General features: G+C 45.5%; 1 long non-coding RNA gene across 9 annotated transcripts in view; it reads left to right on the top strand.

The window, feature by feature from the left end:
- LOC148138575 (uncharacterized) overlaps positions 1-23,759 on the top strand; it is a 52,602-nt gene that overhangs the window by 14,310 nt on the left and 14,533 nt on the right. For 5 of the 9 annotated variants that reach the window (XR_015753910.1, XR_015753903.1, XR_015753907.1 and 2 more), the window contains one exon: positions 10,891-10,999. The exons of the other annotated variants lie outside the window; for them this stretch is intronic. This is a non-coding gene — a long non-coding RNA (uncharacterized LOC148138575). The remainder of the gene's footprint in view (positions 1-10,890; positions 11,000-23,759) is intronic. 9 annotated transcript variants of the gene reach the window in all.

Genomic DNA, 23,759 nt, shown 5'->3' with positions numbered 1-23,759 from the left:
TTATCCCCATTCTTTACTTTTTGTTGGTTAACCCATCCTGTATCCATGCTAATACATTACCCGTAACGCCGTGCAGCCTTTATCTTATACAGCAGCCTTTCATGTGGCAACTTGTCGATTACTTTCTGGAAATTCAGATACACCACATCCACTGGGTCCCCCTTGTCCAACGCATTTGTGATGTCCTCAAATAGTTCAAGTAAATCCATTAAACATGAGCTGCCTTTCATGAATCCATGCTGTGTCTGCTCAATGGGATAGTTTCTACCCAGATAACTCGCTACTACTTCCTTGAGAGGTTCAAGCATTTTCTCCACTACAGAAGTTAAACTAATGGGTGTTTTTTTTTAAAAATAGTGGCATCACATTTGCAGCTTTCCAATCTGTCAGATACGTCCCAGAGTCCAGCAAATTTTCGCGAATTATCATGAACACATTTGCTATTTTCCTGGCCATCTCTTTTCGCCCCTGGGATGCATTCCATCACGGCCAGGCACCCCTTTTACCTTTAGGCTGTTACCTTTCCCAACACTTCCTCTTTACTGAGAATGATTGATTCTCTGTCCACATCTGCCATTGCCTCCATAGACCTGTAAAAATGAGACAATGAGAGTACACAGACAGTATGTTCCTGTTAAGGGCAAGGCTGGGAGGCGTAGAGAATGCTGCCTGTCGAGAGAAATTGAGGCTCTGGTCAAGAAAATGAAGGAGGGATATGGCGGGTACAGACAGCTGGGTTTTAGTGGATCCCTGGAGGAGTATAGAGACAGTAGGAGAATACTTGAGGGAAACCAGGAGGGCAAAAAGGGGACAAGCGATGGCTTTGGGAAATAGGTTTAAGGAGAATCCAAAGAGATTCTAGAAATACACTAAGGACAAAGAGTGATCAGGCAGAGAATAGGGATCCTCAAAGATCAACAAGACTGACTATGGAACCGCAGGAGGTTGGAAAGATTCTATATGAATATTACACATTGGTTTTTACTGAAAAACGATATGGAAGCTAGAGAATTTGCACAAATAAATAGCGATAACTTGGCAAGTGTCCATGTTACAGAGGAGGATACTCTGAATGTCTTAAAATGGATAAAGGTGGATAAATCCCTGGGACCTGATCAGATGTATCCCAGAAATTTGTGGGAAGCTAGGGAAGTGATTGTTGGGCCCCTCCCTGAGATATTTGTGTCATCAATAACCACAGGTGAGGTGCTGGAAGATGTGTGCCATTATTTGAGAAAGGTGGTAAGGAAAAGCCAGAGAACTATAGACCGGTGAGCCTGAAGTCAGTGGCAGGCAAGTTGTTGGAAGGGATTCTAAGGGACAGGATTTGCATGTAATTGGAAAGGCAAATAATTGGGGAGAATCAGCATGGCTTTGTGCATGGACATCGTTAATATGGACTTCAGGAAGACACAATGTTCCACATAACAACAGACTGGTTAGCAAGTTCAACATCATAGAATACGGGGAGAACTAGCTATTTGGATTAAAAAAATGGCTGAAAGGTCATTAATCACAGAGATATACAGCACAGGAACAGACCCTTCGGTCCAACCCATCCATGCCAACCAGATATTCCAGCCCAATCTATCCCACCTTCCAGGACCCGGCCCATATCCCTCCAAATCTTTCCTATTCATATACGTATCTAGATGCCTTTTAAATGTTGCAATTGTACTAGCCTCCACCATTTCCTCTGGAAACTCATTCCATACACGTACCACCCTCTGCGTGTAAACGTTGCCCCTCAGGGCTCTTTTATATCTTTCCCCTCCCACCCTAAACCTATGCCCTCTAGTTCTGGAAGCCCCCACTCCAGGGAGGAGACTTTATCTATTTATCTTATTTATCCTATCCATGCCGCTCATGATTTTATGTACCTCTGTGAGGTCACCCCTCAGCCTCCGACACTCCAGGGAAAACAGCCCCAGCCTATTCAACCTCCCCTTGTCGTGATTTCGACCAGGAGCAGATTTGTCTCCAGGATATTTAGTTGACAGAGAGGGAAAGTAGAAAGTTTGTCACAATTTTTAGTAACTGCATTCATGTAACTGGCAAATAATGCAAGGTAAAAATGAGAAGATTATTTTACTGAGTCAGTTCTGAGCATCTGGAACAGTTTGAACAACAGCTGAATGCAGATTCAACAGTTACTGTCAAAACAAATTTGGAATTCAACTTTTTAAGGAAAGATTTGGAGGGCTATGGACAGATGGGAGGGGAGTTGGGACAGATTTGCAGCATCTGCAGAGGGAGAGAGTACAGCCCAGATGGGCTGAATAGCCCCCAGCCCCTATGCTCTGTGTTACTGCCCCATTCACTGTGAATGATGAAGCTCATCACAGGGCAGAGCCATCGAGCCATAGAGATGTACTGCACAGAAACAGACCCTTCGGTCAAACGCGTCCATGCTGACCAGATGTCTTAACCTAATCAAGTCCTATTTGCCAGCACTTGGCATATATCCCTCTATATCCTTCCTATTCATATACCCATTCAGATGCGTTTCAAATGGTGTAATTGTACCAGGCTCCACCACTTGTCCTGACCGAAAATTCCATGCATGTAGCATCCTCTGATTGACAGAATTTGCCCCTTAGGTCCCTTTTAAATATTTTCCCTGTCAACTTAAACCTATGCCCTCTCGTTCTGGACCTGTCTATTTATCCCATTCATGCCCCTCATGGTTTTATAAAACTCAATGAGGTCACCCTTCAGCCTCCAACACTTATGGGAGGATCCCACCAACATGACACAAGGGGCCCAGGTGATTGACAGCAGCTGCAGACCAATAGGAGAGTTGGCGTGATCCTCCAGCCAATGGAAGTGAATGAGGGGTGTGGCCAGCAGGCCAACCCGTGACCATGAGCTGTGCAGGCGCAGTGTCACTGGGGGGGGGGACTCAGTGAGTGTGATGGGAGTGGCATAGACTGGGAGAAAAATGGAGTTTGTGGGTACTGGGGCGGTTTATAAACACAGGGTGTAGGCTGCATGACATGAATTACAAGCTCCCGCTAAATAAAAACCAGAAAAAATTGTGGATGATGGAAATGATAAACAACAACCAGAAAGTGCTGGAAAAGCTCAGCAGGTCTGGCAGCATCTGTGAAGACAAGTCAGAGTTAACATTTCTGATCCTATGAACCTTCCTCAGAACTGATGTGACTGCGGAAGAAATGTTGGTTTATATGCAGAAGGTATAGGTTAAAGAGTAAATGATTGGGAATAGAGCCCAAAGAGAGAGAGAGGAGAAATTGGACAAAGGAGTGTATATCGATCTGGCTGGGGGAGAGTGAATAGCTGTTTATGGGGACTGTTAGTGGCTAATCACAGATAGTGTGTAATAGCAGGCTATGTAATAACAAGGCCTGGTGTGTGGGATAGGGGGCTAGGACGCTTGGACGTGGGAGAGTTCAGCATCTAAAATTATTGAATTTGATATTGAGGCCAAAGGGCTGAAGGGTCCCCGAGTGGGTGATGAGGTTTTGTTCTTCCAGCTTCGTTAGCATGTGGCACTGGAAACGCACAGCAGGTCAGGCAACATCCAAGTAGCTGGAGAATCGACGTTTTAGGTATATGCCCTTCATCAGGAATGTGCGGTCTGGGAAAGAGTGCTGAGAAATAAATAGGAGGGGGTGTGTAGGGTTGGGGGGGAAGGGAGCTAGGAAGGCAATAGGTAGATGCAGATGGGAGGTAATGGTGAGAGGGTGGAGTGGATAATGGGGAAGGAAGATGGACAGGTAGGTCAGTTCAAGAGGCCAGTGCCGAGTTGGAGGGTTGGAGCTAGGATAAGGTGGGGTGAGGGGAGATGAGGAAACATTGATGCTGTGTGGTTGAAGGGTCCCAAGGCGGACGATGCGGTGTTATTCCTCCAGGCTTCGGATGGCTCGATTTGGCGATGGAGGCAGTCCAGAATCTGCATGTCCTTGGCGGAGTGGGAGGGGCCGTTGAAGTTGTCAGCAGTGGGGTTGGTTGGTACATGTGTCCCAGAAATGTTCCCTGAAATATTCCGCAAGTTGGCGTCCTGTCTCCCCACTGTAGAGGAGACCACATCGAGAGCAAAGGACTCAATAGGTGAGGTGTTTGAATGTAAGAACTATCTCTGCTGAATGTGGAAGGATCCTTTGGTGTCTTGGATGGAGGTGAGGGGAAGGTGTGGCCACAGGTTTTCCACCTCTTGCAATGGCGAGCGAAGGTGCTGGGAGTAGAGGATGGGTTGGTGGGGAGCGTGGATCTAACAAGGTAGTCACAGAGAGAATGGTCTCTGAGGAATGCTGAAAGGACTGGGGAGGGAAATATATCTCTGATGGGGTCTGATTGTAGGTGGTGGAAATGGTGGAGGATGATGTGTTGTACCTGGGTGGAATGTGAGGACTTAGGGGATTCTATCCTTGTTGCAGTTGAAGGAGTTGGGATCAAGGGCGGAGGTGTGGGAAGTAGAGGAGATATGGTGGAGGGTATTGTTGACCACATGGGAGGGGAAATTGCTGTAATTGAAATACGGAGCCATTTGGTATGTTCTGGAGTGTTCTGCCAGTTTGTATCAAGCTTCACTGGAACATTGCAGTAAGTGTGAGACAGGGATGTTGGCCAGGGAACAGGCTCGTGTGTTGAAGTGGCAGGCAACTGGAAGCTCAGGGTCTTTTTTGCGGCAGAACGTACATCAGCCACCATTTCCATCCCATCCACTGAGATGCTGCCAGACACCGCTTCCTGTTCCCTCCATTAACAGCTATGCACTCTCCCAGCCAGATCGCTATCCAGTCCTTTTCTTTCCAAATGTTCCTTTGGGCTCTGTCCCCACCTATTATTCACTCTTTAACCCCTATCTCCTTTGCCATTGCACTGGGAGCTAAATTGCCCATAGTTTTCAGAGACGTGTAGGTTAGGTGCAAAATAAATATTTGTCTTTACTATTCATCCTGCACTGACTGTGAGTTTTGTTGTGTGAATTCATTTTATGGGATATTAATTGAGACTGGGATCTCAGAAACAGGTTTTTACAGTCAGCAGAGACATCAGGACCTGAATATAATTGGCATTTAACTGTGGAAACAGAAAGGTTTGTCTGTTCTGTCTGTGAGAAAATATCTTCAATACTTTTGTCAAGCAAAAATCAGAGAGATGGACAAATTTGTGGCTGGATCACCCTTTGGGTGTGTGCTCTGTTCTGGGCCCTGCAGCTGAGGAAGGAGATATTGCCCTGAGAGGGAGCACAGATTTATCCAAATTGCACCTCATCTCTTTGCAGGAACTGTCAGATTTAGTCCCCAATCACCCACTTCGTAATGTTAACCTGTAAACTCCTTATTTTCAGTTCTCTACAAACTACCCACTAAAATTCCTTATGGACTCAAATTCCTTATGAACTAAAATTCCAGCATCTTTTCAGGTGGAATGTTCCAGATTCTGACAACTGAAAATGACAGGGCTGCACTGAGAGTGCTGCTTGGCTCAGCGAGTGTGTTTTGGAATTGGGTGAAAACAGTGAGGTGGGACAGGGAGAAGGTGATGCTGAAACTCAGGTTTAGTTCAGGCCATTCAGAAATTCACATGGCCCCAATGGGAATAGCCAATTTTTATGAGATACCTGCTGAATATTTTGTAACAGGTTTTAAAGTATAACATGTCAGCTTAAGTAACGGTCGGGGCTTTAGATTATAATGGACATGCTTGAAGTGAAGAAAGGTTGCTAGCTCATTTAAGTTCTCGCGATGGGAGAACTAGCTGAATCTAGAGAGACATTGTTACAGGAGACCTCAGATCCGCGGTGTTCTCCTCTTGTACAATGTGGGAAATAAGGGATGCTTCCAGTGTCCCTGGCGACAATATGTGCAGGAAGTGTGCCCATCTGCAGTTACTGGGAAACTGCTTTTCAGATCTGAAGCTGTGAGTGGACTCACTGTGGAGCATCTGCAATACTGAGGATGTTATGGACAGCACGTTCAGTGAGTTAGGAAAGGGAATGGATGACTATCAGATCAAGTAAAAGGCTCAGGAAGGAAATGCAGGAGTTCCCAGTGATCATCCCATTATCAAACAGATACTGTATCCCGCTTCGGATTCTGCACCGAACGGAGGAAAGAGAGTAACGGGGATTCAATAGTCAGGGGTACAGACAGGCACTTCTGTGGCCACAGGCATGAATCCAGGATAGTATGTTACCTCCCTGGTGCCAGGATCCGCGATAGCATGGATAGGTTATTGGACATTGTGGAGCTGGAGGGTAAACAGCCAGTGGTGGTGGAATCCTCTCACTATGCAGACGATGTATCATTTACACTCTCCACTGCTTCTCACTCATGTCTGCTTCAAAAAGAGGGAATCACTGAGAAACACGGAATAAAATGGGGTCAGAGTCTCTGGTATAAAACTGTTGAACACAATGCCCCCATCTTCTCCATATTGGTCATCAAGCACACAGACCCGCTGCGATCATCTCATACCTTTTTGATATTAGAATAGATGATAGATGATTGGTTAATGTTTTGGGGAGGCAAATGAGCAGAGAGGTTTAGTAGGAAATGCTGGAGCTCAGGGTGCAGGAATCTGAGTTAAAAATGGGCTATCCTCAAGGCTGGAGTTACAGAAAGCCACTTAGCAGAGAGATTTGTGGGGATCGAGATTACAGAGATAGGGAGGATTGTGTGATTGGAGGATGTTACAGAGATGCTTATGATAGCAGAGATAAGGAAGAGTTGTGAAGCTTCATGAGGTGACAGTGATAGGGAGAGTTGTGAACACGAAGACACCGAGAGTTAGAGTTTGAAAGGTATATATCATGGAAATGGACCCTGTGGTCTAACCAATCCATGTCGACTATAATTCCACCTAAACTAATCACACCTGCCTCTGCTTGGCATATATCCCTCCAAATATTTCCTATTTATGAACTTATCCAAATATCTTTTAAGTATTGTAATTGTATTCATAGCTACCACTTCCTCTGGAAGTTCAACCCATAAGTGCAAAAATAGAAAAGCTCATGTCTTTTTAAAATCTTTGTCACCTCTTCTCAAACTGTATGCACCGGTGTCTTGAATCCCCCTCCCATGCAGCCATTCATCTTATCTACACACTCCATGATTTTATAAACCTCTAATAAGGTCACCCCTCAACCTCCTGCTCTCCAGTGACAGACATCCCAGCCTATCCATCCTCTCCTTCTAAAACAATCCCTCCATTCATGGCAACATCCTGGGAAACATCTTCCAAACCTTCTCCAATTTAATAACATCCTTCCTCTAATAGGGGGACAAGAACTGAACACAGTGAAGAGGCTTCACCAACATCATGTATAACCTCATGACAGTGTCCCAACTCCTATACCTAAAGGTCTGAGCAATGAAGGTAAGCGTGCTAAACACCCACTTAACCACCCTGTCTACATGTGACACAAACTGCAAAGACCTGAACCCCTCGGTCTCTTTGTTCCACATCACTACTCAAGGCCTTATTTTTAATTAGTGTAATTAATTAATGAGGCTAAAGGAGATGTTTGTTTTATTAAAATATAATATCTTACATTTATTCAAATTAAATTCCATCTGCCACATTTCAGCCCATTCACCCAATTGATCAGGATCCCTCTGTATTCGTGGATAACCTTTTGTTACTGTCTACCTTAACAGTTTTTGATGTCACGCACAAACAAACCATGCCTTGTATATTCTAATTCAAACCATCTACACACATGACAAACAAAAATGGACTCAGCACCGATTCCTGGAGAACACTGCTGGTCACGGGCCTCCAGTGTGAAAAACAACCCTCCACTATTACTGTCTCCTATTGTTAAGCTAATTTTGTATCCAGTTGGCAAGCTCTTGCTGAATCCCATGGGATCGAACTTTACAACTTTGTCTCCCCTGCACAACCTTTTTAAAGGCTTTACTAAAGTCCAAATAAACAATGTCTGCCACTCTGCCCTCATCGATCTTCTTGGTGACTACCTTAAAAATCTCAATCAAGTCTGTGAGACACCCTGTTAAGTAACCATGTTGAGTGTCCCTAATCATTCCTTAACTCTCCAAATACATGCAAATCCTATCCTTCTGAATCGCCTCCAGCGGCTTACCCACCACTGAGGTCTACAGTTCCTAGGCTGCTCCTTATATCCCTTCTTTAACAAAGGTACAACATTAGCCACTCTCCAGTCATCAGGCAGCTCACCTGTAGTTATCGATTATACAACTATTTCTCCATGGTGCCCACAATTACCTCTCACCCAAACTGTTCCCGTCCAATCACTTCCGTCACTTGCCCTGTCTGATCAGACAAGAAAAGGTCAGGTGTTGCTTGCTTCCTGATAGGAACATTTAAATATTGATAAAGAACATTTCTTGAACTCATTTAACACATTCTTTACCAACCAAACCTTTCACACTATCGTAATCACCTACTACTATAACCTTATTGTTGTGACTGTATACCGGAGATCTCTCTGTATATTTGTTCCTTATGTTCTCCCTGATTATTGCAGCGTCTATAGTGCCATCTGACCAAGGTGATTTTTTTTAAAGTTTGAAAACACAATTTTGTTTTTAAAAAAGCTTTCCTCTGCGATTTAAATATAAATTGTTTATTCACTCAGATGTGGATGTTTACCCTGAGGGCAGTTGGTCGTTAACCACATTGCTGTGGGTCTGGAGTCACATGTTGGCCAGACCGGGTGAGGATGACAGTTTCCTTCCCTAAAGGGCATTAGTGAACCAGATGGGTTTTTTCCTAACAGTCGATAATAGTTTCATGGTCATCACTAGCCTTTTCATTCGAGATTTTATTGATATCTGATGCCACCATCAGCCATGATGCTACCATCTAACCGTAATCCTCGGAAGATTGCTCATTTTACTCGTCTAGCAAGAAGTATCATCTGGCCATTGCCTCCCTTTTTAGCAATATATTATTTTTTAAAAAAGCTCCATCATTCTCCGTGTACAATTTGAGGTAAAATTACACACATGCAATTTCTGAAGCCGGAGGGGGATTACAGAGACAGAGAGGGATGTGGGTCTAGTGGGGGATTGTTGTCCAAACATCACTGTGGTGTCCATGGACTGCAACATTTCAGGGAGGCCGTTCACCACCACTTTCTCCAAGACACATAAAGGTGGTCAATAAATACTGGTCTGGACAGCAAAGGCAACCTCCTGTGAATAAAACCGAGCAGTGACCTCTCCCAGCTGACTGGTTGTGAAGGTATAAACCGCTCGGAAATGCAGCTTGGAGAAAAGAGAAACAAACAGTGACATTTCGCAGCTGCCCTCAGAGAGACCTCGCTCTCTGAGCTCACAGCCGGATCAGCTCAGTGAGTTTCAGTCTCTTGAAACATCAATTTTAGACGGTTTTATTATATTAATAGTGAGAAAGGTGAGGGTTTCTTTTTTATGTCTTTCGGTCTGTTGTTTAAATGTTTAAAATATAAAGCATAAGCATTAAGTTATTCTCGGGCAGTATTTTTCGAGCAGTAAGACTGTGCCTTTGTCTTGATCTGTAGATTGTTAAGGCGGAGATGTGGCCTGTTGTAGAGTGGTGTGCTGTTCCTGTCGGATGGGGGAGATTAGGGAGAGTTTCAATCATCCTGATGATTGTGTCTGCAGGAAGTATGTTTGCAAATCCTATCAGATCACATGGATTGGTGAAGGAGTGATTAAAGGCAGTGAGGAATTGACAGGGGTCAGGGGGTGTGATAGGTGGCAGTCTCAGGATTGCAGGATACTGCAGATATAGTCAGGTAGATGGGTTACCGCCAGGAAAACTAGGAGGGGTAGGTCGGTACTACAGGAATATCCAGTGGTTATCCCCAGCTCAAACAAGTGTACTGTTTTGGAAAATGTAGGGGGTAATAGACTTTCAGGGGAATATAGCACTGACTGCCAAGTTACTGCAACTGAGACTGGCTCTAACATAATGTAAGGTATATCCAGTTCCACGCAAACGATGGTGATAGGGGACTCTCTAGTCAGGGGCACAGTCTGCCATTTCTGCAGCTGACAGTGAGACATCAGAATGGGGTGGTGCCTCCCTGATGCTAGGGTCAAGGATGCCTCGGAGAGGGTGCAGAATATTCTCAAAGGGGAGAATAGCCAGTGGGAGGACATTGTACATTGGTACCAATGGCATAGGAAGGGGAAAGCATGGGGTCCTGATGAGCAGGGAGATTTGCTAGTTCCACTCGGGAGGCATTAAACCAGTGAGGGAGTTGGGGTAAACCTAAAGAGATAGTGAGAAAAGAGGTATGTCCGAGTCTGGTACTGTTCAGATTAGACTGTCAAGGCAGGCAAGAGCAAGCCACAGAATAAAGTGGGACGGACCAGTTACACTGCATTTATTTCAGTGCAAGAGGCCTGACAGGTCAGGCAGGTGGGCTCAGGGTATGGTTTTGAACATGGAACTGGGATATTACAGCAATTACAGAGGGATCACTCAGGGATGGATAGGACTAGCAGCTTAATGTTCCAGGGTGTAGATGCGATAGCAAGGGGGCAACAGTACAGGGGGAGTGGCGTCTTTGATTAGGGATAACATTACAGCTGGGCTTCGGGAGGATATTCCTGGGAGTACATCCAGGCAAGTTACTTGGGTGGTACTGAGAAATAAGAAAGGGATGACCGTCTGACTGGGATTGTATTATAGACTCTTTCCCAATAGTCGGCGGGGAATTGAGACACAATTTTACCAGGAGACCTCAGTTATCTGTAAGAATAATATGGATGCAATGATAAGGGGTTTTAACTTTACCAACATAGGCTTGGAGTGCTGTAGTGTGAAGGGTTTGGATGGAAAGGTATTTGTTCAGTGTGTACGAGAACGTTTCAGATTCAGTTTGTAGGATGTACCTACTAGAGAAGGAACAAAACCTGACCTGTTTTCTTTGTTCATTCACAGGATGAGGCTGTCACTGGCTCGGCCAGCATTTATTGCTTCGTTTAACCAGAGGGCAGTTAAGAATCAACCACGTTGCTATAGGACTGGAGTCGCATGCAGATCAGACCAGGTAAGGATGGCATTTTCCTTTCCTAAAGATCATGAGTGAACCAGATGGGATTTCCCAACAATTGACAATGGATTCATTGTCGTCACAAAATTAATTTTCCAGATATTTATTGAATTCACGTTCCAAAATCTGCTGTGATGGAGTTCAAACCCAGGTCTCCAGAACGTTATCTGGATCTCTGGATTAATTGTCTAGCGATAATTTCACTCCGTCATCGCTGCCTCTTAGGAAATGAGGCAGGGTGAGTGACCGAGGTATCAGTGGGGCAGCACATCATCACCAAAGATCCCACAGTATTGTGGCTCAGTGGTTAGCGCTGCTTCCTCAGCACCAGGGACCTGGGTTTGATTCCAGCCTCTGGCGACTCTGTGTTGGAGTTGGCACGTTCTCCCCAGTGTCTGTGAGGGTTTCCTTCGGGTGTTCCAGTTTGCTCCCACAGTCCAAAGATGTGTAGGTTAGTTGGATGAACCATGTTAAATTTCCCATAGTGTCCAGATGGAGTAGATGAGGTTTTGGGATGTGCGGAGAAATCTCTGCCTGATGTGAAAAGATCCTTTGGACAGAGGTCAGCGGGAGGTGTGGCCGCATGTTTTACATATCCCGTGGCGGCAAGGGAGGGTCAAGGGTGTGGAGCGTGGGTTGGTGGGAGGGTGTGGGCCTAACAAGGGTGTTGCCGAGGGAATGGTCTCCGTGCAACGCAGATAGGGGTGGAGAGGAAAATATGTCTGTGGTGGTGGGATCCGACTTTAGGTAGCAGAAATAACAGAGGTTAATGCACTGTATCTGGAGATTAGTGGGGTGGAAGGTGAAGACTGCAAGGTTATAATCTTATTGTGGTTGAAGTGGTGGGATAAAGGTGGAGGTGTGGGAAGTGGAGGGTATGCATTGGAGGGCATTGTTGATCAAGTGAGAGGGAAATTGTGGTCCTTGAAGTAGGAGGCCTTTCTGGGATGTCCTGGGGTGGAATTGCTCCTCCTGGGAGCAGATATTGCAGAGGCAGAGGAATTGGGAGCACAGGATCACACTTTTATACTTGAGGGAAATCAGGAGAGCAAAAAGAAGACATGAAATAGCTTCAGGCACTGGTTTAAGTAGAATCCAAAGAGATTAAACAAATATATCACAGACAAAAGTTTAACTGGACCAGAGAATAGGACCCCTTAAAGATCAACAAGGCTGTCTATGAAACCACAGGGAATGGGAAAGATATGCAAATATTTCATATCATTTTTTACTGGAGAAGGATATAGAAACTCGAGAGTTTGGAGAAATAAACAGAGATACCTTGAAAAGTGTCCATGTTACAGAGGAGGTGGTACTGGGTGTCTTAAATGGCATCAAGGTTGATAATGTCCTGGGACCTGATCAGGTGTATCCCAGAACTTTCTGGAAATCTAGAAGTGATTGTTGGGCCTCTCCTGAGGTATTTGTATCGTTGATAGCGACAGGTGAGGTGCCCTTATTTTAAAAAGGTGGTAAGGAGAGGCCATGGAACAAGAGAACAGTGAGCCTGAAGTCAGTGGCAGGCAAGTTGTTGGAAGGGATTCTGAGGGACAAGATATCCATCTATTAGGAAAGGTAAGGAATGATTAGGGAGAGTCAATGTGGCTTTGTACATGCATAATTGTGTCTCACTAGCTTAACTGAATGTTTTGAAGTGACAAAGAAAATTGATGAAGCCTGGCGGTGAATGTTGTTTATGTGGACATTCAACAAGGTTCCACAAAGCAGACTGGTTAGCAGGGTTAGATAACATCAAATGCAGGGAGAGCAAGCCATTTGGATACAAAACTGACTTGAAGGTAGGAGACAGAGGGTGGTGATGGAGGGTTGCTTTGCGGACTGGAGGCCTGTGGGCAGCAGTGTGCTACAAGGATCGATATTGGGTCCTTAAATAATTGACTTGGATGTGAATGTGTAAGGTATGGTCAGTAGGTTTACAGAAGGCACCAAAATTGGAGGTGTAGCGGACAGTGAAGAAGGTTAGTTCAGAATACAACAGGATCTTGATCAGATGGGTCAATGGCGCAAGGAATGGCAGATGGAGTTCAATTTAGACAAATGTGAGCTGTTGGATTTCGGAAAGGCAAGTCAGGGCAGGACCTGTACACTTAATGGTAAAGTCCTGGGGAGTGTTGCTGAATAAAGAGACCTTGGAGTCCAGGTTCATAGTTCCTTGAAAGTCGAGTCACAGGTAGGCGGGGTCGTGAATGCAGTGTTTGGTACACTCCCCGTTATTGGTCAATGCATTGAATGCAGCTGTTGTGTCGTCATATTGTGGTTGTACAGGACATTGATGAATGCTCTTCTGGGATTCTGTTTTCAGTTCCAATCTCCCTGTTCTCGGAATGATGTTGTGAAACTTCAAAGGTTTCAGAAAAGGTTTGCAAGGACTTTGCCAGGGTTGGACGGGTTGAGCTATTGGGAAATGCTGAATAGGCTGGGACTATTTTTCCTGGAGAGTTAGAGACTGAGAGGTGACCTTATAAATGTTTATAAAATCATGATGGACCTGGATAAGGTGAGCAGTCAGGGACTTTTTCCCGGGTTCTGTGGGTTCAGAACTAGAGGACACAGGCTTAAGATGAGAGGGAAAAGATTTAAAAGGGATCATTTTTCTCAATGAACAGAGTTATCAGAATCTGGAACATTCCACCTGAAAAGGTGCTAGGATTTGAGTCCATAAGGAGTTTACAGGTTAACATTATGAAGTGGGTGATTGGGACTAAATCTGACAATTCCTACAAAGAAATGAAGTGCAATTTGGATCAATCTATGCTCCCTCTCAGGCCAAAAAAGACCCTGAGCTCCCGGTTGCCTGCCACTTTAACACACGAGCGTGTTCCCTGGCCAACATCTGTCTCATGCTTAGGTGCAGTGTTCTAGTGAAGCTGGCAGAACACTCCAGAACATACCAAATGGACCATATTTCAAGGACTGCAATTTCCCCTCTCATGTGGTCAACCCCAATGCCCTCCAGTGTATCTCCTCCACTTCCGACACCACTGCCCTTGAACCCCATCCCTCCAACCCTTAACTCACACACATTGTTATCACATTGCCTGCCATTACACACTACCCACGATTAACCATTAATTGTCTCCGTTGACAGCTATCCCCCACCTACATCACTCAACGATTGGAGCTGCCAAGGACACAAACCTCTGGAATATCCTCCCTAACCCCCTCTGTCCTCCTTTAAGATTGTTGGGCCTCTCCTGAGATATTTGTATCATTGATAGCGACAGGTGAGGTGCCATTATTTTTTAAAAGGTGGTAAGGAGAGGCCATGGAACAAGAGAACAGTGAGCCTGAAGTCAGTGGCAGGCAAGGTTGTTGGAAGGGATTCTGAGGGACAGGATATACGTGTATTTGGAAATGATTAGGGAGAGTTAAAGTGGCTTTGTTTGTGCAAAATCGTGTCTCACTAACTTGAGTATTTTTTTTCCTTGAAGATGTGACAAAGATGATTGATGAAGGCAGCCTGTGAACGTTGTCTCCATGGGCATTGAACAGGGTTCCACAAAGCAGACTGGTTAGCAAGGTTAGATAACATGGAATGCTGGGAGAATGAGCCATTTGGATACAAAACTGGCTTGAAGGTAGGAGACAGAGAGTGGTGATGTAGGGTTGTTTTGTGGACTGGAGGCCTGTGAGCAGCAGTGTGCTGCAGCAATGGATATTGGGGCCTTCAATAAATGACTTGGATGTGAATATATGAGATATGGTCAGAAGGCACCAAAATTGGAGGGGTAGTGGGCAGTGTAGAAAGTTAGTCCAGATGGGCCATTGGAACGAAAAATGGCAGACTGAGTTCAATTTAGATATATGTGAGCTGTTGTATTTTGGAAAGGCAAATCAGGACAGGACTTATGCACTTAATGGTAAAGTCCTGGGGAGTGTTGCTGAACAAAGAGATCTTGGAGTTCAGGTTCATTGTTCCTTGAAAGTAGAGTCGCAGGTAGGCAGACTAGTGAAGGTGGTGTATGGTATGCTTATATTTATTAGTCAATGCATTGAATACGGAAGCTGGGAAGTCATATTGTGGCTTCACAGGACATTGATTAAGCCATTTCAGGAATTCTGCTTTCAGTTCGAATATCCCTGTTCTGGGAAGGATGTTATGAAATTTGAAAGGAGTCAGACAAGATTTGCAAAAACATTGCCAGGGTTGAAGGATTTGGGCTACAGGGAGAGACTGGGGCTATTTTCCCTGAAGAGTCAAAGACAGAGGGGACTTTATGGAGATTTATAAATCATGAGGGGCATGGATACGGTGAACAGCCGGGGTCTTTTCCCCCCCAGGTGAGGTGGGTCCTAAACAAGAGCACATGGGCTTAAGTTGAGAGGGCAAAGATTTAAAAGGGATCGAAGGGGCAACGTTTTCAAGCTGAGTGTGGTGTGTGTGTGGAATGAGCTGCCAGATGAAGTAGTGGAGACTGATGCCATTACAACATTTGAAAGGCATCTGTGAATGGGATGGGTTTTGAGGGATAGGGCCCAATAGCTGGCAAATGGGACTCCAGTAGTTTAGGATCCCGAGTCGGCATGAACGAATTGGACTGTTTCTGTGCTGTCCATCTCTATGACACTAATAAATTAAGATGCGTTCCTCTTTTGTGGAGACCTAGCAGAAGCACAGATAATTGTCCTTGGAGCTGAGACGATTAAGCAGTGATTTGGACCAGGTGCAGATTTGTTTCCAAACAATTAATTTGCAGAGAGAGAGGAATTGTTAGCACGATCACAATTTTTCGTAACTACTTTCAGGTAACTGGCAAATAATGCAGAGTGAAAATGGGAACATTATTTCACTCCGTAAGTTCTGCGCACCTGGAATAGGCTGAACGGCAGCTGGACACAGATTCAGCAGGTGTTCTCAAACAGATTTATAATTTTACCTTTTAAGGAAAGACTTAGTGGGCTTTGGGCAAGTGAGAGGGGAGTTGGGATAGATTTGCAGCATCTCCAGACGGAGAGAGTACAGTCCCAATGGGCTGAATAGCCCCCAGCCCCTGTGCTCTGTGATACTGCCCCATTCACTGTGAAGGATGAACCTCATCACAGGGCAGAGAGAGAGAGGATCCCACCACTTACCTCACAATGGGGCCCGGCTGATTGATCTCAAACAAGTACACTGTTTCGGAAAGCGTCGGAGGTCACCCTCTCAGGGGCATATCGCACTGACAAGCAAGGTACTGGGGTACAGAGACTGGCTCCAATGTAATGTGAGGTATATGAGGTTCCTGGTGATCGATGGTGATAGGGGATTCTCTGGTATAGGGCACAGACTGCCGTTTCTGCAGCTGACAGTGAGACATCAGAATGGGTGGTACCTCCCTGGTGTCAGGGACAAGGATGTCTCGGAGAGGGAGCAGAGTATTCTCAAAAGGGAGTATGATCAGTGGGAGCTCATTATACATCAGTACCAATGACATCGGAAGAGGAAAGGATGAGGTTCTGACGAGAGAATATAGCAAATTATCCTGGAGGATAAAAAGTAGGTCTTCGTGGATAGTAATATCTGGATTACTCATTGTGCCGCATGCTAGTGAGAGTAGGAACAGCAGGATAGAGCAGATGAATGTGTGGCTAAGGATCTGGTGCAGGGGAGAAGGATTGCCATGTTTGGATCATTGGAATCTCTGCTGGGGTAGAATTGACGTGCATAAGAAGGATGGATTGTACCTGAATTGGAAGGTGTCTAATATCCAGGCAGGGAGATTTGCTAGTGCTACTCAGGAGGCATTAAACCAGTGAGGGAGTGGGGGGTAAACCTAAAGAGATAGTGAGAGAAGAGGTATGTCTGAGGCTGGTACAGTTGAGAAGTTAGACAGTCAAGGCAGGCAAGGGCAAGGCACAGAACGAGGTGGGACAGAGCAGTTTCACTGCATTTATTTCAGTGCAAAAGGCCCGTCAGGGAAGGCAGATGAGCTGAGGATATGGTTTTGAACATGGGACTGGGATATCATGGATATTACAGAAACGTGGCTCAGTGATGGATAGGACTGGCAGCTTAATGTTCTAGGGTGCAATGGGAAGGATAGAAAGGGGGACGAGAGGAGGCAGAATGGCGTTTTGGATTAGGGATACCTTTATGGTTGTGCTCAGGGAGGATATTGGGAGTATTTCCAGTGAAGTTACTTGGATAGAATTGGGAAATAAGAAAGGGATGATCACCTTGTTGTGGTTGTCTGCTTGGGTTTCGTCTGGTTGCTCTGGTTTCCTCCCACAGTCCAAAGATGTGTAGGATGGGTGGGTTATCCAGGCTGAATTGCCCATAGTGTTCAGGGATGTGCTGGCCAGGTGGATTGCTGATTGGAATTGCAACGTTATAGGGGTAGGGTAGAAGGCTCTGATGTTCAGTGTGGATGTGATGGGCTGAATGGCCCGCTTCCACACTGTCTGGATTCTCTGATAATTCTACTAGCTTTAAAATAGTTACAGAAAATAATAGACCAGATCTAATAGGTAGCCTTCTAAATTGGACAATTTCGATGGCACAAGGTAAGAACTTGCAAAATTTGTTTGCGGGAGGTTATTTCCAGGGAAAGGGATGGCTGGACAAAAGAGTAACCAGGCAGAGAATAGCAACCCTCAAAAATCAGTAAGGCTGTCTATGGAACCGCAGGCGGTGGGAGAGATTCTGTAAGTATTTCACATCAGTTTTTACTGAAAAATGATATGGAAGCTAGAGAGTTTGGAGAAATAAATAGTGATAATTTGGCAATTGTTCATATTACAGTGGAGGAGGTACTGGATGTCTTAAAAAGCAGAAAGGTGGATAAATCCCAGGAATCTGAGCAGGTGTATCCCAGAACTTTGTGGGAAGCCAGGGAAGTGATTGCTGGGCCCCTCGCTGAGATATTTGTATCATCAATTGCCACAGACAAGGTGCTGGAAGATGGGTGCCATTATTTGAGAAAGTTAAAAATCACACACCAGGTTATAGTCAAACAGGTTTATTTGGAAGTGTGCTTCCAATTAAACCGTTTGGACTATAACCTGGTGTTGTGTGATTTCTAACTTTGTACACCCCAGTCCAACACTGGCATCTCCAAATCATTATTTGAGAAAGGTAGTAAGGAAAAGACAGGGAACTATAGACCGGTGAGCCTGAAGTCAGTGGCAGGCAAGTTGTTGGAAGGGATTCTCAGGGACAGAATTTACATGTCATTGGAAAGGCAAGAAAAGATTAGGGAGAGTCAGCATGGCTTTGTGCATGGAAGTCATTAACTTGGACTTGAGAAAGACACAAGGTTCCACATAACAGACTGGTTAGCAAGTTCAACACCATAGAATACAGGCGGAACTAGCTATTTGGATACAACATTGTTTGGAAGATCAAAGAGTCATAGATGTACAACACACAAGCAGAGACCCTTCGGTCCAACCAGTACATGCTGACCAGATATCCCAACGCAATGTAGTCCCACCTGCCTGCACCCGGCCCATATCCTTCCTATTCATATACCCATCAAGATGCCTTATAAATGTTGCATTCGTCCAACCTCCACCACTTCCTCTGGCAACTCATTCCATACACGTACCACCCTCTGTGAAAACGTTGCCCCACAAGTCTTTTTAAAGTCTTTCCCCTCTCACCCTAAACCTATGCCCTCTAGTGCTGGGATCCACCACCCCAGGGAAGAGACTTTGTCTATTTATCCTATCCATGCCCCTCATGATTTTAAATACCTCTATAAGCTCACCTCTCAGCTTCCGACGCTCCAGGGAAAATAGCCCCAGTCTATTCAAAATCTATTCAACCCCCAGCTGAGCTCAAATCCTCCAATCCTGGTAACTTTCTTGTAAATCTTTTCTGAACCCTTTCAAGTTTCACAACATCCTTCCGATAGGAAGGAGACCAGATTTGTACGCAATATTCCAATAGTGGCCTCACCAATGCCCTGTACAGCCACAACATGACCTCCCAACTCCTGTACTTAATGTTCTAACCATATGCCGCCTTCACTATCCTATCTACCTGTGGCTACACTTTGAAGGAGCTATGAACCCGCACTCCAAGGTCTCTTTGTTCAGTAACACTCCTCAGGACCTTACCATTAAGTGTATAAGTCCTGCTAAGATTTGATTTCCCCAAATGCCACTCCTCAGCCCATTCACTCATCTGATCAAGATCCCGTTGTACTCTGAGGTAATTGTTTTCACTGTCCACTACACCTCCAACTTTGGTTTCATCTCACTAACTATGCCTGCTATGTTCACATCCAAGTCATTCATATAAATGATGAAAAGTAGTGGATCCAGCACCGACCCTTGTGGCACTCCACTGGTCACAGGCCTCCAGTCTGAAAAACAACCCTCCACCACCACCCTCTGTCTTCTGCCTTTGAGCCAGTTCTGGATCCCAATTGGCTAGTTCTCCCTGTATCCCATGAGCTCTAACCTTGCTGAGCAGTCAGTGTCTTGGTGGAGGGTGCTTTTAGGACTGGAAGCCTGTGGTGAGCAAAATGCTGTCAGGCTGGGTGCTGGGTCCACTGCTTTTTGTCATTTATATCAATGATTTCCATGTGAATATAGGAGCTATGGTTAGTAAGTTTAGAGTAGACACCAAAATTTGAGGTGCAGTGGACAGTAAAGTTACTTCAGAGTACAATGAGACTCCGATCAAATGGGCTGAGGAGTGGCAGATGAAGTTTAATTTTGATAAATGTGAGGTTATGCATTTTGGAAAAGCAAATCAGGGCCGGACTTCTACACTTAATGGGAAGGTCCTGGGCAGTGTTGCTGAACTAAGAGATCTTGGAGTGCAGGTTCATAGTTCCTTGAAAGTGGAATCATAGATAGGCAGGGTAGTGAAGAAGGTGTTTAGTATTCTTGCCTTTATCGGTCAGTGCATTGAGTACAGGAGTTGTGACGTCATTTTGCGGCTGTGCAGGACATTGATTCAGTCACTTCTGGAATTCTGCTTTCAGTCCTGGTCTCCCCACTATCGGAATGATATTGTGAAACTTGAAAGGATTCAGAAAAGATGTGCAAAGATGTTTCCAGGGTTGAGGGATTGAGCTAAAGGGAGAGGCTGAATAGGCTGAAGCTGTTTTCACTGGAGAATCGGATGCTGAGGGGTGACCATAGAGGTTGATAAAATCGTGAGGGGCATGGATAAGGCAAACAGCTAGGGTCTTATTCATGTTTAGGTGAGTCCAAAACTAGAAAGCACAGGCGTGAGGGAAAAGATTGAAAAGGGATATTAGGGGCAAAGTTTCAAGCTGAACGTGATACGTGTATGGAATAAGCTGCCAGAGAAAGTGTGGACGCTGGTATAGTTACAACATTTAAAACGCATCTCATTGGATATGTGATTGGGAAAGGTTTAGAAGGCTATGTGCCAAGTGCTGGCATATGGGACGAGATTAATTTAGGATATCTGGTCGGCATGGACAATTTGGACTGAAGGGTTTGTTTCTGTGTTGTACATCTCTACGACACTAATAAATTAAAATTAAGATAGGTTTCTCTTTTATGGAGAGTTAGCAGAAGGTCAGACAATTCTCCTTGGAGCTGAGAAGGATAAGCAGTGATTTCGACCAGTAGTTGATTTGTTTCCAGGATATTTCATTTATAGAGAGACAGAGTGAGAAATTTTTAACGTCACAATTTTTAGTAACTACTTTCAGGTAACTGGCAAATTATGCAGGTTAAAAATGTGAAGATTATTTTACTCACTAAGTTCTGAGCATGTGGAACAGTTTGAAAGACAGCTGAATGCAGATTCAGTAGCTATTGTCAAAACAAATTTGAAATTTAACTTTTTAAGGAAGGATTTGGAAGGCTATGTCCAAATGGGAGGTGAGTTGGAACTGACTGGTACCATCTCCAGAGGGAGAGAGTATAGCCCCAATGGGCTGAATAGCTCCCAGCCCCTGTCCTCTGTGATACTGCCTCATTCACTGTGAATGATGAAGCTCATCACAGGGCAGAGCTGTAGAGATGTACAGCATGAAAATACACCCTTTGGTTAAACTGGTCCATGCTGACCAGATATCCCAACCTAATCTAAGTCCCATTTGCCAACACTTGGCACATATCACTCTGCACCCTTCCTATTCATATACCCATCCAGATGCCAAATGGTATAATTGTACCAACATCCTCCACTTCCCGACAGAAGATTCCATACACGCACCAACCTCGGTGGGAAAAAAAATTGCCCCTCTGATCCATTTTAAATTCTTCCCCTCTCATGTTAAACCTATGCTCTCTCATTCTGGACTCACCCACCCCAGGGAAACGACCTTGTCTATTTTTCCTATCCATGCCCCTCATGATTTTATAAACCTTTATGAGGTCACCCCTCAGCCTCTGATGCACCTGGGAGGATCCCACCACTCAGGTCACAATGGGGCCTGGCTGATTGACACAGCTTCAGACCAATCGGAGAGTTGGCATGATCCTCCAGCCAATGGGAGTGAATGAGGGGTGGGTCCAGCAGGCCAACACATGACCATCAGCTTTGCAGGCGCAGTGTCACTGTGAGGGAGGACTCTGAGTGTGAAGGCAGTGGGAGAGAATGCAGAGACTGGGAGAGAGATGGAGTTAGTGTGGACTGGGAGGGTTGATAAACACTGTTTCAGTCTGCTAGAGCTGAATTAGATACTCCAGGTAAATTGAAAGAACTGTGGATGCTGTAAATCACACACAACAACTGAAAGTACTGGAAAAGCTCAGCAGATCTGGCAGCATCTGTGAAGTGAAATCGGTTCGCATTTTGGATTCGGTGACATCCTCAGGAACTGATGCTACTGAGAAAAAAATGTTGGTTTTTATGCAGAAGGTAGGGGTTAAGGAGTAAATGATAGGGGGGATAGAGATAGGAGCAGTTGGACAAAGGAGTGGATAACGATCTGAGGGGGAGGGTGAATAGCTGTTTATGGGGACTGTTAGTGGCTAACCATAGGTAGTGTGTAATGCCAGGCTATGTAATAAAAAGGCCTGGTGTGTGGGGTAAGGGGCAAAGACACTAGGACGTGGGAGAGTTCAGGACCTAAAATTATTGAATTTGATGTTGAAGCCAGAGGATTGTAGGGTCCCTGACTGGGAGATGAGGTGTTGTTCTTCCAGCTTGTGTTAAAGTGTGGCGCTGGAAAAGCACAGCAGGTCAGGCAGCATCCAAGGAGCAGGAGAATTGACATATTGGGCATGTAAGCACTTCATCAGAAATGTGGGAGTTGGGGGAAGAGGGCTGAGAGATAAATAGGGAGGGGTGTTTGGGGTTGGGGGGAAGGGAGCTACGAAGAGACTAGGTAGATGTAGATGGGGTAGTGGTGAGAGGGTGGAATGGATAATTGGGAAGGAAGATGGACAGGTGGGACAGTTCAGGAGGCCAGTGCCGAGTTGGAGGGTTGAATCTGTGATAAGGTGGGGGAGAGGAGATGAGGAAACCTTGATGCCGTGTGGTTGAAAGGTTCCAAGGTAGAAGGTGAGGTGTTCTTCCTCCAGGCGTGGGGTGGCTTGGATTTGGGGGTGGAGGACACCCAGGACTTGCATGTCCTTGGCAGCGTGGCGGCGGAGGGGATGTAGCTGAAGTGGTCGGCCACAAGGTGGTGGGGTTGGTTGGTGCATGTGCCCCAGAAATATTCCCTGAAATATTCCACAATTTGGCGTCCTGACTCCCCAGTGTAGAGGAGACCACATTGAGAGCAAAGGACACAATAGTTGAGGTGTTTGGGTGGGCAGGGAAATTTCTGCTGGATGTGGGAGGATCCTTTGGTGCCTTGGATGGAGGTGTGGGCACAGGTTTTACACTACTTGCAGTGGCAAGCAAAGGTGCTGGGAGTGGAGGATGGGTTGGTGGGGAGGGTGGACCTAACGAGGAAGTCACAGAGGGAATGGTCTCTGTGGAATGCTGAAAGGGGAGGGGAGGGAAACATATTTCTGGTGGGGTCTGATTGTAGGTGGTGGAAATGGCAGAGGATGATGTGTTGTATCTGGGTGGAAGGTGAGGAGTGGGGGGATCCCATCCTTGTTGGGGTTGGAAGGGTGGGGTTCAAAGGCAGTGATGTGAGAAGCGGAGGAGATACACTGGAAGGCATTGTTGACCACATGGGAGGGGAAATTGCAGTCCTTGAAATAGGAAGCCATTTGGTATGTTCTGGAGTGTTCTGCCAGCTTGTATCAAGCTTCACTGGAACACCGCAGTAAGCATGAGACAGAGATGTTGGACAGGGAACAGTCTTGTGTGTTAAAGTGACAGGCAACTTGAAGCTCCGGGACCTTTTTGCAGCCACAATGTAACTCATCAGTCACCATTTCCACCACCGCTACTGAGATGCTACCAGGTTCCTGTCTCCTCCACTAACAGCTTTCCACCCTTCCACCAGATCGTTATTCACTCCTTTGTCTTTCCAAATGTTCCTGTCTCTCTTTGCACACTCTATCCCCACCTATTATTTACCCTTTAACCCCTATCTCCTGTAGTCCAAAGATGTGCAGGTTCAGTGAATTGGCCCAGCTAAATTTCCCGTAGTGTTCAGGGATGTGCATTAGTCCGGGGAAATGGAGAGTAATAGGGAGGGGAATGGGTCTGAGTGAGATGAACTTCGGAAGGTGGGTGTGTAATTGTTGGGCCGAAGAGCCCGTTTCCACGCTATAGGGATTCTACTTTTCCCAGCTGTTTTCGGTTCTGATGAAAGGTCACAGAACCCGTGATGACCCTTGGTGTTTGCAGGAGGCGGAAAGGGGAGAGTGGCAGCAGAAACCGGATGAGATGTATCAGTGTAGACTGGGAGGGTTTAGT

This window comes from Chiloscyllium plagiosum, unplaced genomic scaffold, assembly GCF_037043375.1.
Source record: "Chiloscyllium plagiosum isolate Xiang-an unplaced genomic scaffold, Cpla_swu_hap1 HiC_scaffold_40, whole genome shotgun sequence".
Taxonomy (NCBI): Eukaryota; Metazoa; Chordata; class Chondrichthyes; order Orectolobiformes; family Hemiscylliidae; genus Chiloscyllium; species Chiloscyllium plagiosum.
The sequence above is the reverse complement of the archived record's forward strand: the minus strand, read 5'-3'. Positions and strand labels throughout refer to the sequence as shown.